We start from the raw sequence: 16,888 nt of genomic DNA, 5'->3' as shown, positions 1-16,888 counted from the left end.
TAATTTTTCAAACGGACAGAGCACCTAAGAGACTGTCATTTGCTTTGCTTAGCCAAAACCACCTCAGGATAGAAGAAACATGATAAATATTTGTAATTTTTTTCAAACTTAAACTTTTAAAAGCGTCAACAACTACTGAGCAAGAACCAAGAATTCATGAGGTTGACCATGAAACGCCGGAGAGCGCCGCCAAAATGGGGAGTGGAGTTTCAGTTTGTCCCACTAAAGACGCTGGTTGTACAACAGAGCCACAACCGGGTGTACCATCCTTGTCCAAAAGCATAGCTGTCCTAAGCAACCTGATTTGGAATTCCCTTAAAAATGATGGGAAACAAAAAACGCTCATTTTCAAGTATGATTATAAATATTCCTGGCTGGATTATTCAGTCAAAAAGGATGCAGTCTCCTGTTTTGCCTGCCGCTATTTTCAAACTTACCATGGTGAGGATTCGTTTTGCAAGGGTGTGAGTGACTGGAAAAACTTGGCATTAAATTGGATATCTCCGCGGAACGCAAAATTCGGCGTCTACTTCTATACAGAAAAACACGCGTGCTCACACACGCACGCACACCCACATAGTTGGGATGCCTGTACTTACGAGCATGGGCTAAGCTACTAACCAAGCATATATCTTGTAAGTTAATTTTATTGCGGACACAGAGTTTCGGGGTCATCAACATGCTTTGCCCCCCCCAATTCAAATAAGCGGGTCCAAGTTTAGGCCGCATTTATATATACAATCATAAAATAAAACATTTTAAAAAATCAAATTTTAATTGGCAGCAAGAATAACATTCATTGTTTCATGGTCAGGCGTGATGATTCATGAAGTCACCTTGTTAAAAAAAAAAAAAATCTACCTGTGCCAGTAGATGACATGTACAGTATTGTTGTGTAATGTAATTGAATAATTATACAAATTCATCAATACAGTAGCATAATTCATCAAAATTATTTCTTCCGCTTGCATTTAGAACAATATTAAACTTTACTAAAAGATGGATTTCACCTCGCTGCTATCACAAAGTGCCCTATGCGGGATTGCCAAGTATCTGTAGAGTTAACAATACAATCTATTTGAAAAGTGGCAGAAGACTTTGGATGTGGCATACAGTTTAGAGCACTGGGGATCAATAGGAATGAAAAAGCATGGTGGATGAATTCACATATTTCAAATCCACAATTTATATCTCGAGCGAAGCATATAACAAAAAAAATTGTCCATGACTGCTTTAACCTGCTCCCATTTTTCATGTGGAGAACACAAATATCTTTTTCTACGAACAAAAAAAAAGGCCCAATCTCTCCAATATTGTTGATAAATTTTAATCTGAATTTGTGAGCACTTGGATAACTTATCCACCTCACAGGTGTGGCATTTCAAGATGCTGATTTGCTCTGGATTAGTGTATACGAAATATTTCAGGATCTGCCAATAGAGAAATTACAAAGCAACAAAAGTGAGTACACTCCTTAGAAACTACATTCATCCCTAAATGTCCAAATTGAGTACTGCTTGTCATTTTCCTTCCAAAATGAGATGTGACTCGTTACAGGAGTGTTGTCAGCATTGCTGCAGAGATTGAAGAGGTGGGGGGTCAGCCTGTTAGTGCTCAGACCATACGCCGCACTCTACATGAAATTGGTGTGCATGGCTGTCGCCCCAGGAGGAAGCCTCTTCTGAAGACGGTACACAAGAAAGCCCGCAAACAGTTTGCTGAAAACAAAGAACATGGATTACTGGAACCTGTCCTATGGTCTGATGAGACGGGCGGGCTTTCTTGTGTACCCTCTTCAGAAGAGGCTTCCTCCTGGGGTGACAGCCATGCACACCAATTTGATGTAGAGTGCGGCATATGGTCTGAGCACTAACAGCCCCCCCCCACCCCCCCCCACCACCTCTTCAATCTCTGCAGCAATGCTGACAACACTCCTGTAACGAGTCACATGACATTTTGGAGGGAAAATGACAAACAATACTGAATTTGGACATTTAGGGATGTACGTAGTTTCTAAGGGGTGTACTCATTTTTGTTGCCAGGAGTCTAGATATTAATGGCTTTATTTTTAATTATTTTTAGGGGAAAATAAATTAACTCTATAATATAAGATGCACATAGACTACTTTTTAATTGTGTCAAAGTGTCATTTTGTCAGTGTTGTCCCATGAAAAGATATACTTAAATATCTGCAGAAATACGAGGGGTGTACTCACTTTTGTGAAACACTGTACATTACAACAGTCAACACATGGAATGTAGTGTCACAGTGTTTCCATAAAGCAGTCACCTTTTTTTCTGTCCTATTTCTTTGGATGTAGTTATAATTAGAATTATATCCAGCACACAGATGGGAAGTTATTTGACTTGTGGCAGCGGCCCATCAGCATAAAAGATAACCTGCAAGGTGTGAGGTGACAGTGGAAACCTTGTCAAAGACCACTTGCCTTTATCAAATTACATATGTAGTATCAAATTACAGTACATAACTGTACATGTTTATCTGCGCTATATAAAACTAGTTTGTTTTATTGTTGTTCTGAGACTTGATGTGTTTATATTGGCTTTCAGCTTGTCTGTTTCATTTGTGCAGTTTGCGCATTGCTACCTTCAGAACAGATTACCATTTAAACACCTCTGCAGGTCGCAAATGTTACATTGTTCCTTGGGACATAGACTCACCAGTGTTTTTAATGAAAACAATAGCTTTCTATTAACGTTTTGAAATAATTCACTGCTATGATCACAACTCACTGTGGAATTGATGGGAAATTTGTTTTCACGACAGGTGTTAATCTAAAAAAAAAAAAGGACTTTTACATTACTGTAGCCGCATGTGGTTTTGAAGTGTATATGGAAACTCATGCGTCATAATCATAATGTAGTCAGAGGTGGGTAGAGTAGACAAAAATTTGACACAAGAAAAGTAGCGTTACTTCATAATAATATTACTCAAGTAAAAGTAGTAATCCAAAAAATGTACTCAAGTAAAAAAGTATTTTGTAAGAAGCATACTCATAACATTGTGAGTAACTGCTTATGTTGTTTGATTTTTTTTAATTTTTATTTAAAGAATGGTATTTTTTACCAGCACATAGTTATCTATATGAACTGTTATTATTATACGGTACTATAACCTATTCCATGACCACTTTAAGCAAAAGAATTACACAAAAAAAAATCATTGAATTCTGGCGAGAGCAAAAAAAAAATCTACAGAAATGAAGCATTATTCGTCCAAAGAGCATGAGTGCCCTTTAATGGAGAAAACATATTTCCTATGTATATAACTATGTCATACGTCCGGTTTTCCGAGGTCAATCGGTGCCAAATAAAAACTGTGAGAGAGATTAAAATCTGCGCTTTCGAGTCATGTTGACAGCGGCGCTCTGTGTCAAATGCTTCTTTTTTTACGGCGCTTTATAGACACCATATGATTGAACTGGCTGGCGTGATCATAGAACACCAAGCTTGAGTCCGATTGGTATCATTGAATCATGTGATAATTGTTGCGACGTCTCATTGTTGAAACTGGAAGAGCCACTGTTGGCATCTCTGGCAGGACAGAAAGTGAAAGCCTAATATATAGATTAAATGGAAAAATGTAACGACTAGTGTACCCCAAATGTAGTGGAGTAAGAGTAGCGTTTCTTTTTCACAAATCTACTCAAGTAAAAAGTAGGGCTTAGTAAAACTACTCTTAGAAGTATATTTTTCTCAAAAGGTTACTCAAGTAAATGTAATGGAGTAAATGGAACACGTTACAACCCACCTTTGAATGTAGTAGTACAGCGCTGGCCAAAAGTATTGGCACCCCTGAAATTCTGTCAGATAATGCTCAATTCCTCCCAGAAAATGATTGCAATTACAAACGCTTTGTTAGTAATATCTTCATGTATTTTGCTTGCAATGAAAAAATACAAAAGAGAATGGGAAAAAAATTAAACCATTAATTTGGCCGGACAAAAATTGGCCGGACAAAAGTATACCGCCCTTTTAAAAAATCATGTGATGCTTCTCTAATTTGTGTAATTAACAGCACTCACCTGTGGCACATAACAGGTGGTGGCAATAACTACCGTAATTTCCCGAATATAAGGCGCACCCGTGTATAATGCGCACACCAAATTTACTTGTAAAATCTAGGGGAAATTATTGTACCCGTTTATAACGCGCACCCTAATTTTAGCACCAATAAATAGAAGAATACAAGAAAACAGAGCTCGTGTACAGATACAGAAATTTCATTTTACTGACTGGTGAAACACAGCACAAACATAGCATATTGGTAGTTCAAAACATTACCATAAACTGACAATATTTACGGTAATAATATGATTTGACCACTTCTCCAACTTACCAGAATCTAGGAGAAAACAGATGTGACTTTTCTTTTAAAGGCTGCTGTATAACTTGCTTGTTTCATCACGATGAATAAATGTTTCTTCCATGGATTGATACAGTAAAATGAAAGTGAGAACGTAAGTCGGAAATCCAAGAGAGCTCATCGCTGTCGACACAACGGTAACAATAGGAACTATTGTTATTTGGGTTTGAGTTTCCCGAGGGACAGATATAGTTGACGGACACACATAGGAAATCTGTGTTGTTACGTTTGTTATGGTCCGAGTTGCGGCGCTGCAATAAACGTTGACTCAAATGAGTTCAAGAAACTAAATTCTGTGCTTTATGAAGAGTGAAAAAAGCTGAATTTAACACAGACGAAATCATTCGGCCAATCAGAGTGAAGTATTACCGAAACAAAATGGTGACGTCACTTACCGTAATGGTCGGCAACGGACCGCCGCATACGTTTCTTCACCACAACATGGCCGTGTCAATAAAAAAAAAACAAATTTAAAATTCTGCTTACATATATTATATATATATATTAGGGCTGTCAAAATTATCGCGTTAACGGGCGGTAATTAATTTTTTAAATTAATAACGTTAAAATATTTGACGCAATTAACGCACATGTCCCGCTCAGACAGTATTCTGCCTTTTGGTAAGTTTTACAGCAAGGCTTTTTGTGCTGTCTAACAGCGAACTCTTGTGGTCGCTTTGCAACATGGTTTATTGTTTTCTTGCTGGTTCAATATGGCTCCACGACGTCTCGGGCTGACGCCTACGTTGTAATGTTGTGCTTATATGATCCTTTGACAAGATTTGTCCGTAAGTATGGTTGTTGTAAAGAATGTACATATTATGTTAGCAAGCGAAATGTAATATTTTTTGTATGAGACGCTTTTTGTTTATGTTTAGTGAACCTGTATAGCGTGCTAAGCTAACGTTGTTGCTAATGCAATGCTTGTGTACTTTTTTTTTGTAGTTTTATGACGGTTTAAAGAGTACAATGGTTTGAGGCCATTTTATTAATAAATCAGATGAAAAAGGAAGAAGTCTGATTATTATGGCGTCGTTCACTAGCTGTCTAGCTTTGGAAAAAGTAGACGCTTCGGAGTGAGGACAGCATAGATAGATTTAAATGACAGTAGAGTGAAATGCCCACTACAGTACTTATTTACCGTATGTTGAATTTATATATCCATCTTGTGTCTTATCTTTCCATTCCAACAATTTATTTTACAGAATATATATATATATAATTTACAGAAAAATATGGCATATTTTATAGATGGTTTGAATTGCGATTAATTGCGATTAATTAATTTTTAAGCTGTAATTAACTCGATTAAAAATTTTAATCGTCTGACAGCCCTAATATACTGGACTGTCTCAGAAAATTAGAATACACAATATTCTAATTTTTTGAGACAGTCCTGTGTATATATATATATATATATATATATATATATATATATATATATATATATATATATATATATATATATATATATATATATATATACAGTGCTGCTCGAAAGTTTGTGAACCCCACAGCGATGGTCAGATTTTTTGTAAAAAAAACTAAAATAACCTTATTAAATGTTAAGTTATACCCAAATCCACAATACTGACATTCCAAATAATGGACTGAAACAAAAGAAATAGTTATATTGTCATTCTTTATTTAACAAAAGTGGTTGATTTAAGAAAAACTCAGATATCATGTGTGCAAAAGTATGTGAACCCCTTCAGTTAATAGGATATTGCGCCTCCTTTTGCAGAGATTACCTCAACCAAACGGTTTCTGTAGTGACTAATCAGCCTCTCACATCTACTTTGGGGGATTTTTGCCCATTCTTCCTTGCAGAACGCAGTCAGTTGAGAGAGGTTTGATGGGCGTCTGGCATGAACTGCTCGCTTCAGGTCCCGCCACAGCATTTCAATGGGATTTAGGTCAGGACTTTGACTGGGCCAGTCCAGAACACGAATCTTCTTCTTTTTCAGCCATTCCTTGGTTGTATTGCTGGAATGCTTTGGATCATTATCATGTTGCATGATCCACCTTCTGCCAAGCTTTAACTTCAAAACAGATGGCGTCAGGTTATGTTCTAGGATTTGACAATATTCCTCAGAATTCATGATTCCCTGGACTATGTGGAGTTGTCCAGGTCCTGAGGATGAAAAGCAAGCCCAGATCTTGACATTCCCACCTTCATGCTTCACTGTTGGGAGAAGGTTCTTTTGGTGGTATGCAGTGTTGACTTTTCGCCAGACATGGCGGTTTTGGTTGTGACCAAACAGTTCAATTTTGCACCTACATCAGTTGATGAAAACTCTTTTTAATTTAGTCTCGACAACACAACTGTTAAAAAAACAAAAAAAAAAAACTACTGAATTGATTGATTAGGAAATCAGGTTGAAATAATAGAAAATTCCAAAATGTTGAGGGGGTTCACAAACTTTTGAGCAGCACTGTATATATATATATATATATATATATATATATATATTTCTGTCGCCATCCATGTACGCGTTTATAATGCGCACCATGATTTTGTAAGTTGATTTTAGGGAAGAAAAGTGCGCGTTATATTCGGGAAAGTACGGTAAATCACACTTGCAGCCAGTTAAAATGGATTAAATTTGACTCAACCGCTGTCCTGTGTCCTTGTGTGTACCACATTGAGCATGGAGAAAAGAAAGAAGACCAAAGAACTGTCAGAGGACTTGAGAAGCAAAATTGTGAGGAAGCACGGGCAATCTCGAGGCTACAAGTCCATCTCCAAAGATCTGAATGTTCCTGTATCTACCATGTGCAGTGTCATCAATAAGTATAAAGCCCATGGTACTGTGGCTAACCTCCCTAGATGTGGATGGAATGGTGGTCTGGATGTAAAGGGATTCTATGATAGGATACCCAGGAAGACTCCACTTCTGATCCAAAGACATAAAAAAGTCAGGCTGGAGTTTGCCAAAACTTACCAGAGAAAGCCAAAAACATTTTGGAAGAATGATCACTGGACAGATGAGACAAAAGTAGAGTTTTTGGGAAAAGGCATCAACATAGAGTTTACAGGAAAAAAATTAGGCCTTCAAAGAGAAGAACACTGTCCCCACAGTCAAACATGGTGGAGGTTCCCAGATGTTTTGGGGTTGCTTTGCTGCCTCTGGCACTGGACTGCTTAACTGTGTGCATGGCATTATGATGCCTGAAGACTGTGGAGACATCTGAAAATGGCAGTTTGGTGAAGGCACCCTTCAAATCCTTGAGACCTGGAGCAGTTGGCAAAATAAGAATGGTCTAAAATTCCAGCAGAGCATTGTAAGAATCTCATTAATGGATACCGGAAGCGGTTGGTCGCAGTTATTTTTCTAAAGGTTGTGATACCAAGTATTAGGCTGAGGGTGCCAATACTTTAGTCCGGCCCATTTTTGGAGTTTTGTGGAAAATGATAATGATTAAAAAAAAAAAAAAAAAAAAAAAAAACATTCTCTTTTGTGTTTTTTTCATTGCAAGCAAAACAAATGAAGATATTACTACAAAAACAAGTAATTTCAATCATTTTCTGGGAGAGTTTGAGCATTATCTGACAGAATTGCAGGGGTGCCAATACTTCTGGCCAGCACTAAATATAAACCTAAATTTCATGCAGCCTTAGCCATTTGATGCACTGTTGTTTGGTTGTTTGATTAGTTGGTCCGTAGGTTTGTGTGGTTGATCAACTCATGTACTCTCACTGATGCACCAACTTTGAAAGTCATGTTATAACTTCAAAGGACAGCAACTCCATAATTTCACTCATTGGAAGATCAAACTACAGGTGTCCACAAATTGTAAGAACTAGTATCCCATAGAGACTACAGTATTGTTTTTATTGATGAGTAAGGTAGATTATGTGACCACCGAACTCGCCATTACTCACCTTAATCACATCCTCATCCTTCTGCAGCTTTCCAATCACAGTTGGCTCAGAGCGCCCAATTCCCAGCAAACACACTTGGAGGTCATGGTAGTATGAAACACCAGCTTGTGACAAATAGCTTCTGGAGGGTTGGCCTGCTGGGAAAAGATGAGAAGGCCTGTATGATGAAGCAGGTAGGAGACCAGCACTGGAATTGCTAAACACGGCAAGACATACGCCACTGAACTGAAATTTCAAATTTAAAAAGTACATTATTTCACTCACATGTGCAATATCTTAATTTTTGTATGATTTTAGAAGGGAGTTAGGCTTGTAATTTTATTAATTAGAAATGTGTTGAATCTTTAAGTTCTTCACTCTTTGATCATAAATGCAATGTGTGTACACTAGAGAATTAGCTAGTGTAAGCCTTTGTGATTACCATCTATGTGCATGCCTTACCTTCAGTTAACCTCAAAACCTCAACAGAAGCAGCTTGTACAGACTGAGTGCGAGATAGATGAGGAACCCAACGATGTTTAAAACATGAGGTGGATTTGTTGCCTATTTTTTGCTCTCAGCCATAATTAAATTCTTAATTAGGGAGCCCTCTGGAAGAAAATTTACTATGGAATGGAATTCAATTCAGAGCTCCAAGCAGTTTGTCCAATAGTGAAGGTGAAGAGAAAGGGGAAGTGATATCATAGAGGAAAGTAGGCAAGCCCCGAGGCAATATATGAGCACACGGTTTTCATTTTAATTTGCCGTTTAATGCTGCTCTTGCAAATATAGCTGTATTTCTACCTACTGGTAGAATTCTCATGAGAAAATCTGTGTATTGCCTCAACCCAAAAGACACTAGGTTTGGTGTAAAAATGTATTCGACCACAATCATTTTCAGTACTTGTGTCTTGGGCTTTCCATTTTTTTTGCCTGGAAAAAATAAAAGTTTTTTAAAGCTGGGGGAAAAAAACCTGCCCTTTAGTTTATCACATCTTGCCTGCCTTGCACAGTCTGTGATCCAGATCATCTCTCCCTAACCTTCAAGGTTAACCAGTCCGTGAAGAGGCAGCTCTGCCCAAAGGCTGCCCAATTTACTTTAATTCATCGAAGTGGGAAATAGAGAATCCATTTTTTAATACGTCTGCTCGAGGCTTTAGTCATGCCTGTCCTCTCCCTGTGCATGTTTGTCATGGAAGGTGCAGATTGTGGCTCTGAGGATCCAACTAGTGCTATGAAAGTGCTGCGGCCCTTTGATGTGTCAGCAGTGCGTTCGAGGCACACCTCAGTGCAAATTTTTGGATGTGATGCAATGACGATAGGTGAAGTTGAAGAGTTGCCAGGGGCTGATTGAATGTGCGCGGCCCTCCCTGCGCAACGCTCTTGCTTCAAGCTTTCATTTCCACCTTGAAATTGCAGATATTCTGTGTGGACAGCCTCGCCGTGCATGAGTGCGTGTTCAAGTGTGAGTTGTTTATGCAGGCAACTTTGATTAGACGAGAAAGACTGCAACAAGCAAAGTAAGTTGTGATTCGATATCTTAGTGATAACACTGGCATTGGTGGTTACTGTATAAAAGATATGCAGGACACTACATGGGACAACTTTTTTTTATCTTATGGATTGGTTTTACATGTTGCTGTGTGGTATTGGATAATGCCGATACTGTACAGATACGTTTTTTGAAAAATATATACTTTCTTTTTTTAATACTAAATTACTGCATACACACTTTAATGTCAAGTGCTGTGGTACCTCTACTTACGAACGTCTCTACATACAGAATATTCAGGTTAAGACATGCCGTATCAGGAAAATATTGGCTTTTGTTAAGAAAGAAATTTCAGGATACAAAGGCAAAAATACTAGGGCTGTCAAAATTATCGCGTTAACGGGCATCAATTAATTTTTCTAATTATTCATTCATTCATTCATTTTCAATGCCGCTTTTCCTCACGAGGGTCGCGGAGGTGCTGGAGCCTATCCCAGCTAACTACAGGCAGTAGGCAGGGGACACCCTGAACTGGTTGCCAGCCAATCGCAGGGCACAAGGAGACATACAACCATTCACGCACACACTCATACCTACGGACAATTTAGAGTGTTCAATCAGCCTACCATGCATGTTTTTGGGATGTGGGAGGAAACCGGGGATCCCGGAGGAAACCCACGCAGGCACGGGGAGAACATGCAAACTCCACACAGGAAGGCCGAAGCCCGGGATTGAACCCTTGATATCAGAACTGTGAGGCAGACGTGCTAACCACTCAGCCACCGTGCCGCCCAAACACTGATTTTCTAATTAATCACGTCAAATATTTGACGCATTTAACGCACATGCCCCGCTCAAACAGATTAAAATGACAGCACAGTGTCATGTCCATTTGTTCCTTGTGTTTTTTGGTGTTTTGTCGCCCTCTGCTGGCGCTCGGGTGTGACTGATTTTATGGGTTTCAGCACCATGAGCATTGTGTAATTATTGACATCAACAATGGCAAGCTACTAGTTTATTTTTTGTTTGAAAATTTTACAAATTTTATTAAAACGAAAACATTAAGAGGGGTTTTAATATAAAATTTCTGTAACTTGTACTAACATTTATCTTTTAAGAACTACAAGTCTTTCTATCCATGAATCGCTTTAACAGAATGTTAATAATGTTAATGCCATCTTGTTGATTTTTTGTTATCATAAACAAATACAGTACTTATGTACAGTACGTTGAATGTATATATCCGTCTTGTGTCTTATCTTTCCATTCCAACAATAATTTACAGAAAAATATGGCATATTTTATAGATGGTTTGAATTGCGATTAATTACGATTAATTTTTAAGCTGTGAGTAACTCGATTAAAAATTTAAAAAAAAATTAAAAACTGAACGTAACATACTTCTAGCTGCTCTGCCATTGGCTATTGCCTAGCATTCCTGGCATCCAGTTGGCTAAAAGCACAGGTGTCAAACCGATTCCAGAAACGGCCTAGTGGGTGCAGGTTTGCTTTCCAACCAATGAAAAGGACATCTTTTCACCAATTCTTCTTGTCAGATCTTTTACATGTGTAATCAGTTAAAGGGCAACTGTAGAGCTTTTCGGATTTCGCTCTTAAGTGTTTTACTCAGTTGAATTGTATTAAATGCATCATTCGCTGTCTCAAAAAGTCACATTAAAAAAAAAAAAAAATAATTGACCGCGTAGTTTTTGAGTTATGGCCATAGCAACACCATAGCAACGAGGGACGCACCGTCCTGCCGACCGCTACCTCATGACATAACTTCCAGGAAGCCTCGCCACCACTCTGAACACGGAAATATAGCACCACGCTATCCTCGCCATATATTGCAAACATTTTCTGGGTTTTACTCGCGGGATTCGTCATGCCATCTCTATGTGTAGCGATGAATTGCTCACAGGAAGACTCGAGACTCTAGGAGTGGTCCAAAAAAAACTTCTCCTGCAAAGGTTTGGACCGTTTTTGTTAGCATGCATACAGGTCCCCAATCGGCTCATTGTTTTCATCATTTCAGCCACGACAGCTTTGAAAACCTACAACAATGCAACCTTGGTTTTACAAAGAGTAAGTAGAACCTTACTGGCTTTTTTTGATAAACGAGGGGGACTCCTACTGCCTGTTTGTTTAAGTGCGACATTTTTTTGTTGTTGTTACTGTTGTCCTGTCATAAGTAGATAGGTTTGCTGACAGGTCTACTCATGTCATTATATTACTATATAAATATGGTATTATGTAAATTCAAATGTCCCCAGCACCAAATAGGTCCTTGGCTCGTTGTTTTTTAGCCTGTCACAGGGTAAATATAAAGCCTATATATAAAACTATCCACCTGCCAGGCCCTAATGTATCAAATACATCTCAATAAAACAATAACTATTATACTACAACATCAACATCAAGGTCTGCCTATTTGAAGAGGGAACAATAGCATCAAATAGATGCTGCTTTGACTGGGGCATTATTATTTGATCACCAAGAAATTATTATTAAATTAAAATAAGGATTCATCCAATATTTTCATGCTGCTGTGATTTTTTGTTTTTCTCCACCAGGAAGCCAAACATAAAAAATTAAGCGGCGGAAACCCTCAACACGAAGAAAAATGCGTTGCAAGTCAGTCGCCACCCAGTTTCCCAAACTCAAGAGAGAGTGGGTCGAGTCATATGATGACCCAAGTGATGCGGTGTCCAGCGATGACGACTGAAGAGATCCTATGAGGCCTGCCAGATGCTGAATTTCTTCCGTCTGCGACATCAGATGACGATGACTTAGGAGAAATAAATGTAGCAAATTTTGATGACATGAAATCATAAACTAGTCATATATACAGTACACATTTTTTTAAAAGAAAAATCTAGTTACCTTCATATTTTAATGATAATGATTTATCTTTGTATAGAGAACACTTAATGCTACAGGAAAGAGTAAATACATATTTCCCACTGCCATGATCATTTTTCAATGTTGCGCTAGTCCGTTGCTATCCTAACTTTGTATTGCTTATATTGCTTACTAAATTTATGTTCTTTGATGTGTGCTATTGTGTGCTTGGTATAACTTAGCTTTCTATGTTGCGTCACAATCTGACAGCGAAAGCTGATGCTAATTCAACATAAATCTGGTATCATTGAATATTTTTTCAGAATATAATATAATTGCAATATATTATATACCTATAGAATACATTAAACAGTCAACAAAATGTGTCAATGTTGTTTACAATGTATGGTTTTATTTTTTTAATGTAATTCATGCTCCTGTCAGTTTTTCAGCCTCCTCAAGTTTGGCTCTCACGTTTGGGATCTCCTGACGACAGAGGCATACTCTTGGAAGGGTAATTACTTGACGGTTTACAGCAAAACCTGGAAAATAAAATCGTTTTGTCATTTATTTTGAAAAATCAATAACGTGATTCATTCAGCCATATTTGGGCTAGCTTTACCATATTTAGATCGGTAGGAGCTGTCCCATTACATAGTATCCAGTTTTAGCTATGTGGAGAGCATGGAAAAATATACAAGCATGTAATCTCATTCTCGCAAATAAAAAAATCACGATGCTGGAGGCTTACCACTCACTCTCCCATTCGTGAAGTGTCGAGCTGTCAATTGGCGTCATGACGACATCTGCTGTGTCAAGCAAATCGTCGTCATCTGACGCCTCAGGTTCAAACATGTAGGGATTAATTGTAGTTCATCTTTCCTGGGAGCCTTTGCCATCGGTAGCGTCACGAAAGAGCAATCCTGAATGGTTACCTTTGGTGGAAATATCACTGACATCGTTGTTGCTGTTATGCTAGCTGTGGATAGTCTTCTCTGTTGCATCGGGGAATCTACGTCACACTTCCGGGTTTGCGAAGGGACCATTAACAGAATGCAAAAAAACTAAAAAAAAAAAAAAACGCAAATAATCCTTGCAATTACGTGTTGACAATGTCATGGTTGTTTTAATGAACTCGTCCAAAGTTTATATTCGTAAAATTACACCAAAATCCGGAATGGTCTTCAGTTGCCCTTTAAAGGTCTAGGTTGAGTGATCATTACACACTAAATGTAACTCGTAGCGTTAGCATAGCATTTGCGTTCAACGCTATGCTATGCTCACGTTAGCATCAGGCTAATGCTAATGGCAAGCGTCGTCTTAAACTCTCGGACATTGTTTTTTTTTTTTTTTTTGCATACAGTACGTGGCGTCCAGGTGGGTATAATGAATTGAATAATAATATGCTGTTTTCCTGCCCAGAGTGTATTATCACCAAGTTGGCGTTGTCCTTGTAAACGGCGCAACAATATGTGCTCGTAAGCCATTGTTCATTCGAAATAGTTTATTTTATTTTTGTTTTTATTTTTGTAAAGAGTATGTTTTTTTTATTTTACAGACGAAAACATTTTTTGTTAACGTCGACTAAAACTGGACGAAATTTGTCTTGACTTTTAATCAACAAAAATTAGACGAAGACAAACACATTTTGAAATAACTAAAATATCACTAAGACTAATAAGTATTATCACCCAACAGACTAAGACTAAATCGAAAATTAAAAGAGCTGCCAAAAACAACGATTCATACACTATGTAGAGACAGAATGTGATAATTTATCTGGGCATTCTCATGCAAAGTAGATACGTAGTCTGGAGTAAGACAAATTACAGAAATGTTTGCTCTCTCTGTAATGAAAATATGCTTGTTGTTCATGCATGAATCCCATAGCATGCACGATTACTTAGATTATCTGTTGCTCACTTGCTCACAATATGTTATGAAGTGGACATAACATTAGCGGGGGAAAGCTATTCAATGAAGGTATTTAATGGGGATTTTTATGATTAGAGGCGCTGCTGTAACAAGAAATTATCATCAGCGTATAATGATTCATTAAAGTTAAATTCACTGGGGTTTGAGCAGAAATCTTACAATAAGCATTTTAGTATAGTGATAATTACTTTAATAACCGAAGCATGTATTGCATCCATTTTGATGAAAATACTTTGTCAGATTTCATATGATTTGCTGAGAAAAACAACTGCCATTTTTAGCGATTATTCTGTAGTTTCTACTCTTTTGAAAAAAATACAGCAGAACTCTACAAATTGTGTTTTTCTGTATGCTAGAGAAGTGCTGATGCGTCAATTTCCGCAACCTCCCTGTGGGAGGTGTGATCTGAGGGAGGGAAAGGGTGGAGACTGGAGAAAGCAAAGGCAGAGATAACTCAGAGTAAAAAAAAAAATCACATCAGTAAATCACAGCTTTCAACTTTTGTGGAGGAAACAAGGATTCAGTAATCCAATACTGTACCAGCTTCCCAGTAGTAGGTTAAATATGTTTATTATCTGATGGGGTTATCATGTGTAATGGCCCACTCTTATTACCGTGTGATCGCTACACATTAAACCATTAAAACCTGCTGATTTAGCCTGATGAAACAATGCAAACCCTTTTTAATATAAGAACACAAGTGTACCCTCACCCTGGGGATATTTTATAATGGAGCTAAAGATAAACACCAGCTCACAGTCTTTTGGGCTTTGTTTAGCAGGCTTGTGGGTCCTAGCATGTGAAGAATTAAATGACGAAGTACGATGACAGATCTTTTTCTTGTTCTTCGTCAAAAGTCGGCACTACTGTGAATCTGACTGGCACATATTCCTACCCTGAGGCATGGAGATTACATGTGCTGCGTACACGTTAAAGCCTCTAAACCCTCGCCTCCGCAGAGCTGATCTGACTGCACAATCATCCCCCCTTACGCTCGGCTCCAGTCCACTGGCCGTGAGGCCTATGCTCTCCCAGGATGCCCGGCTTTCACTTCTTACTTCCACTTCAGCAAAGCTCTGCAGTGTCCCACGAAGGTCAGAACATGAGTAAATTTGTCAGCTTTACCCTGTGTATGCTGGATCACCTAGGATTTGACCCACTGTCTGACCATACTTTCACTATAAATAAAATAAAATAACTCTGGCATGGAATGAAGTTGGACTCATCCTAATATAACACACTACAAACCAGAAATTAAAAAACTTTATATTGAACAGGGGACTTTGTAAACCAGTGGTTCTCAACCACCAGTGTGTGATATCCAAGTGCAATAAGACAAATCGAACAAAAACGATTTAACTTTGCCCAACAGTTGGAAGTTTTATTTTTTTAAATCAGGTGCATATATGCCTGTTCCTCTGGAAACATAGCAAACTGCTTGTCTTGGGTAAGTTTGTAAGAAGGTAAAAATGAGAAAATTAAAACCAAACAGGGGGGCTTTTTAAAAAGGATACAAAAAAATGATCGCTCGTAAAACAGGTGAAACTGCCCAAAAGGAACTCAATACCTTAAATTAATGCTTGTGCTGTTTTAGCCAATCAAATGCAAGTTCCGTATTTTTCGGACTATAAGTCGCACCTGAGTATAAGTCGCACCAGCCATAAAATGCCCAACTAAGTGGAAAAAAAACATATATAAGTCGCACCGGAGTATGAGTAGCATTTGTGGGGAAATTTACTTGATAAAATCCAACACATAGAACAGGTATGTCATTTTAAAATAAAATACAATAGAGAACAACATGCTGAATAAGTGTAGAGTATGAAAATGTTACATGATGCATGAACAACGAAATGCGAACGTGGCCGGTATGTTACCGTAACATAACTATTAAGAGTTATTCAGATAGCTACAGCATAAAGAACATGCTAACAAGTTTACCACACCATCAGTGTCACTCCAGAACACCAAAATAACATGTGAAATGATATAATAATATGTTAATAATTTCACACATAAGCCTCTCCAGAGTATAAGTCACACCCCCAGCCAAACTATGAAAAAAATGCGATTTATAGTCCGAAAAATATGGTATCCCAGATTGTCAAAATACCCATTGTCCCATGCACCTGTGTTCGAGTCCAACTGAAGCTGCATTTCCATTCCATTTTTTCACAAAACAAAAGCAATATTTTTATAATTCCGGCAAAATATGTATATGTTAGGGTTTATTTCCTCCTACTTGTCCCCGTGGTTACTCATTGATTTCTCCTGTTGTGCCTGCTCCTGGTGTGTTGACCAATCCGCTTCCTCTCGTCACCCACCTGTGCCCCATTGTCTCGTTATCCCATGTCTGTATTTAAGTTCC

At 38.1% G+C, this 16,888-nt stretch overlaps 1 long non-coding RNA gene across 2 annotated transcripts in view; it reads right to left on the bottom strand.

Moving 5' to 3' along the window:
• LOC130922705 (uncharacterized) overlaps positions 1-16,888 on the bottom strand; it is a 73,479-nt gene that overhangs the window by 10,151 nt on the left and 46,440 nt on the right. For both annotated transcript variants that reach the window (XR_009064565.1, XR_009064564.1), the window contains exon 3: positions 8,274-8,410. This is a non-coding gene — a long non-coding RNA (uncharacterized LOC130922705). The remainder of the gene's footprint in view (positions 1-8,273; positions 8,411-16,888) is intronic.

The sequence above is a fragment of the Corythoichthys intestinalis genome, chromosome 10, assembly GCF_030265065.1.
Source record: "Corythoichthys intestinalis isolate RoL2023-P3 chromosome 10, ASM3026506v1, whole genome shotgun sequence".
In the NCBI taxonomy this organism is placed as follows: domain Eukaryota; kingdom Metazoa; phylum Chordata; class Actinopteri; order Syngnathiformes; family Syngnathidae; genus Corythoichthys; species Corythoichthys intestinalis.
This window is presented reverse-complemented; position numbering and strand designations above follow the sequence as displayed.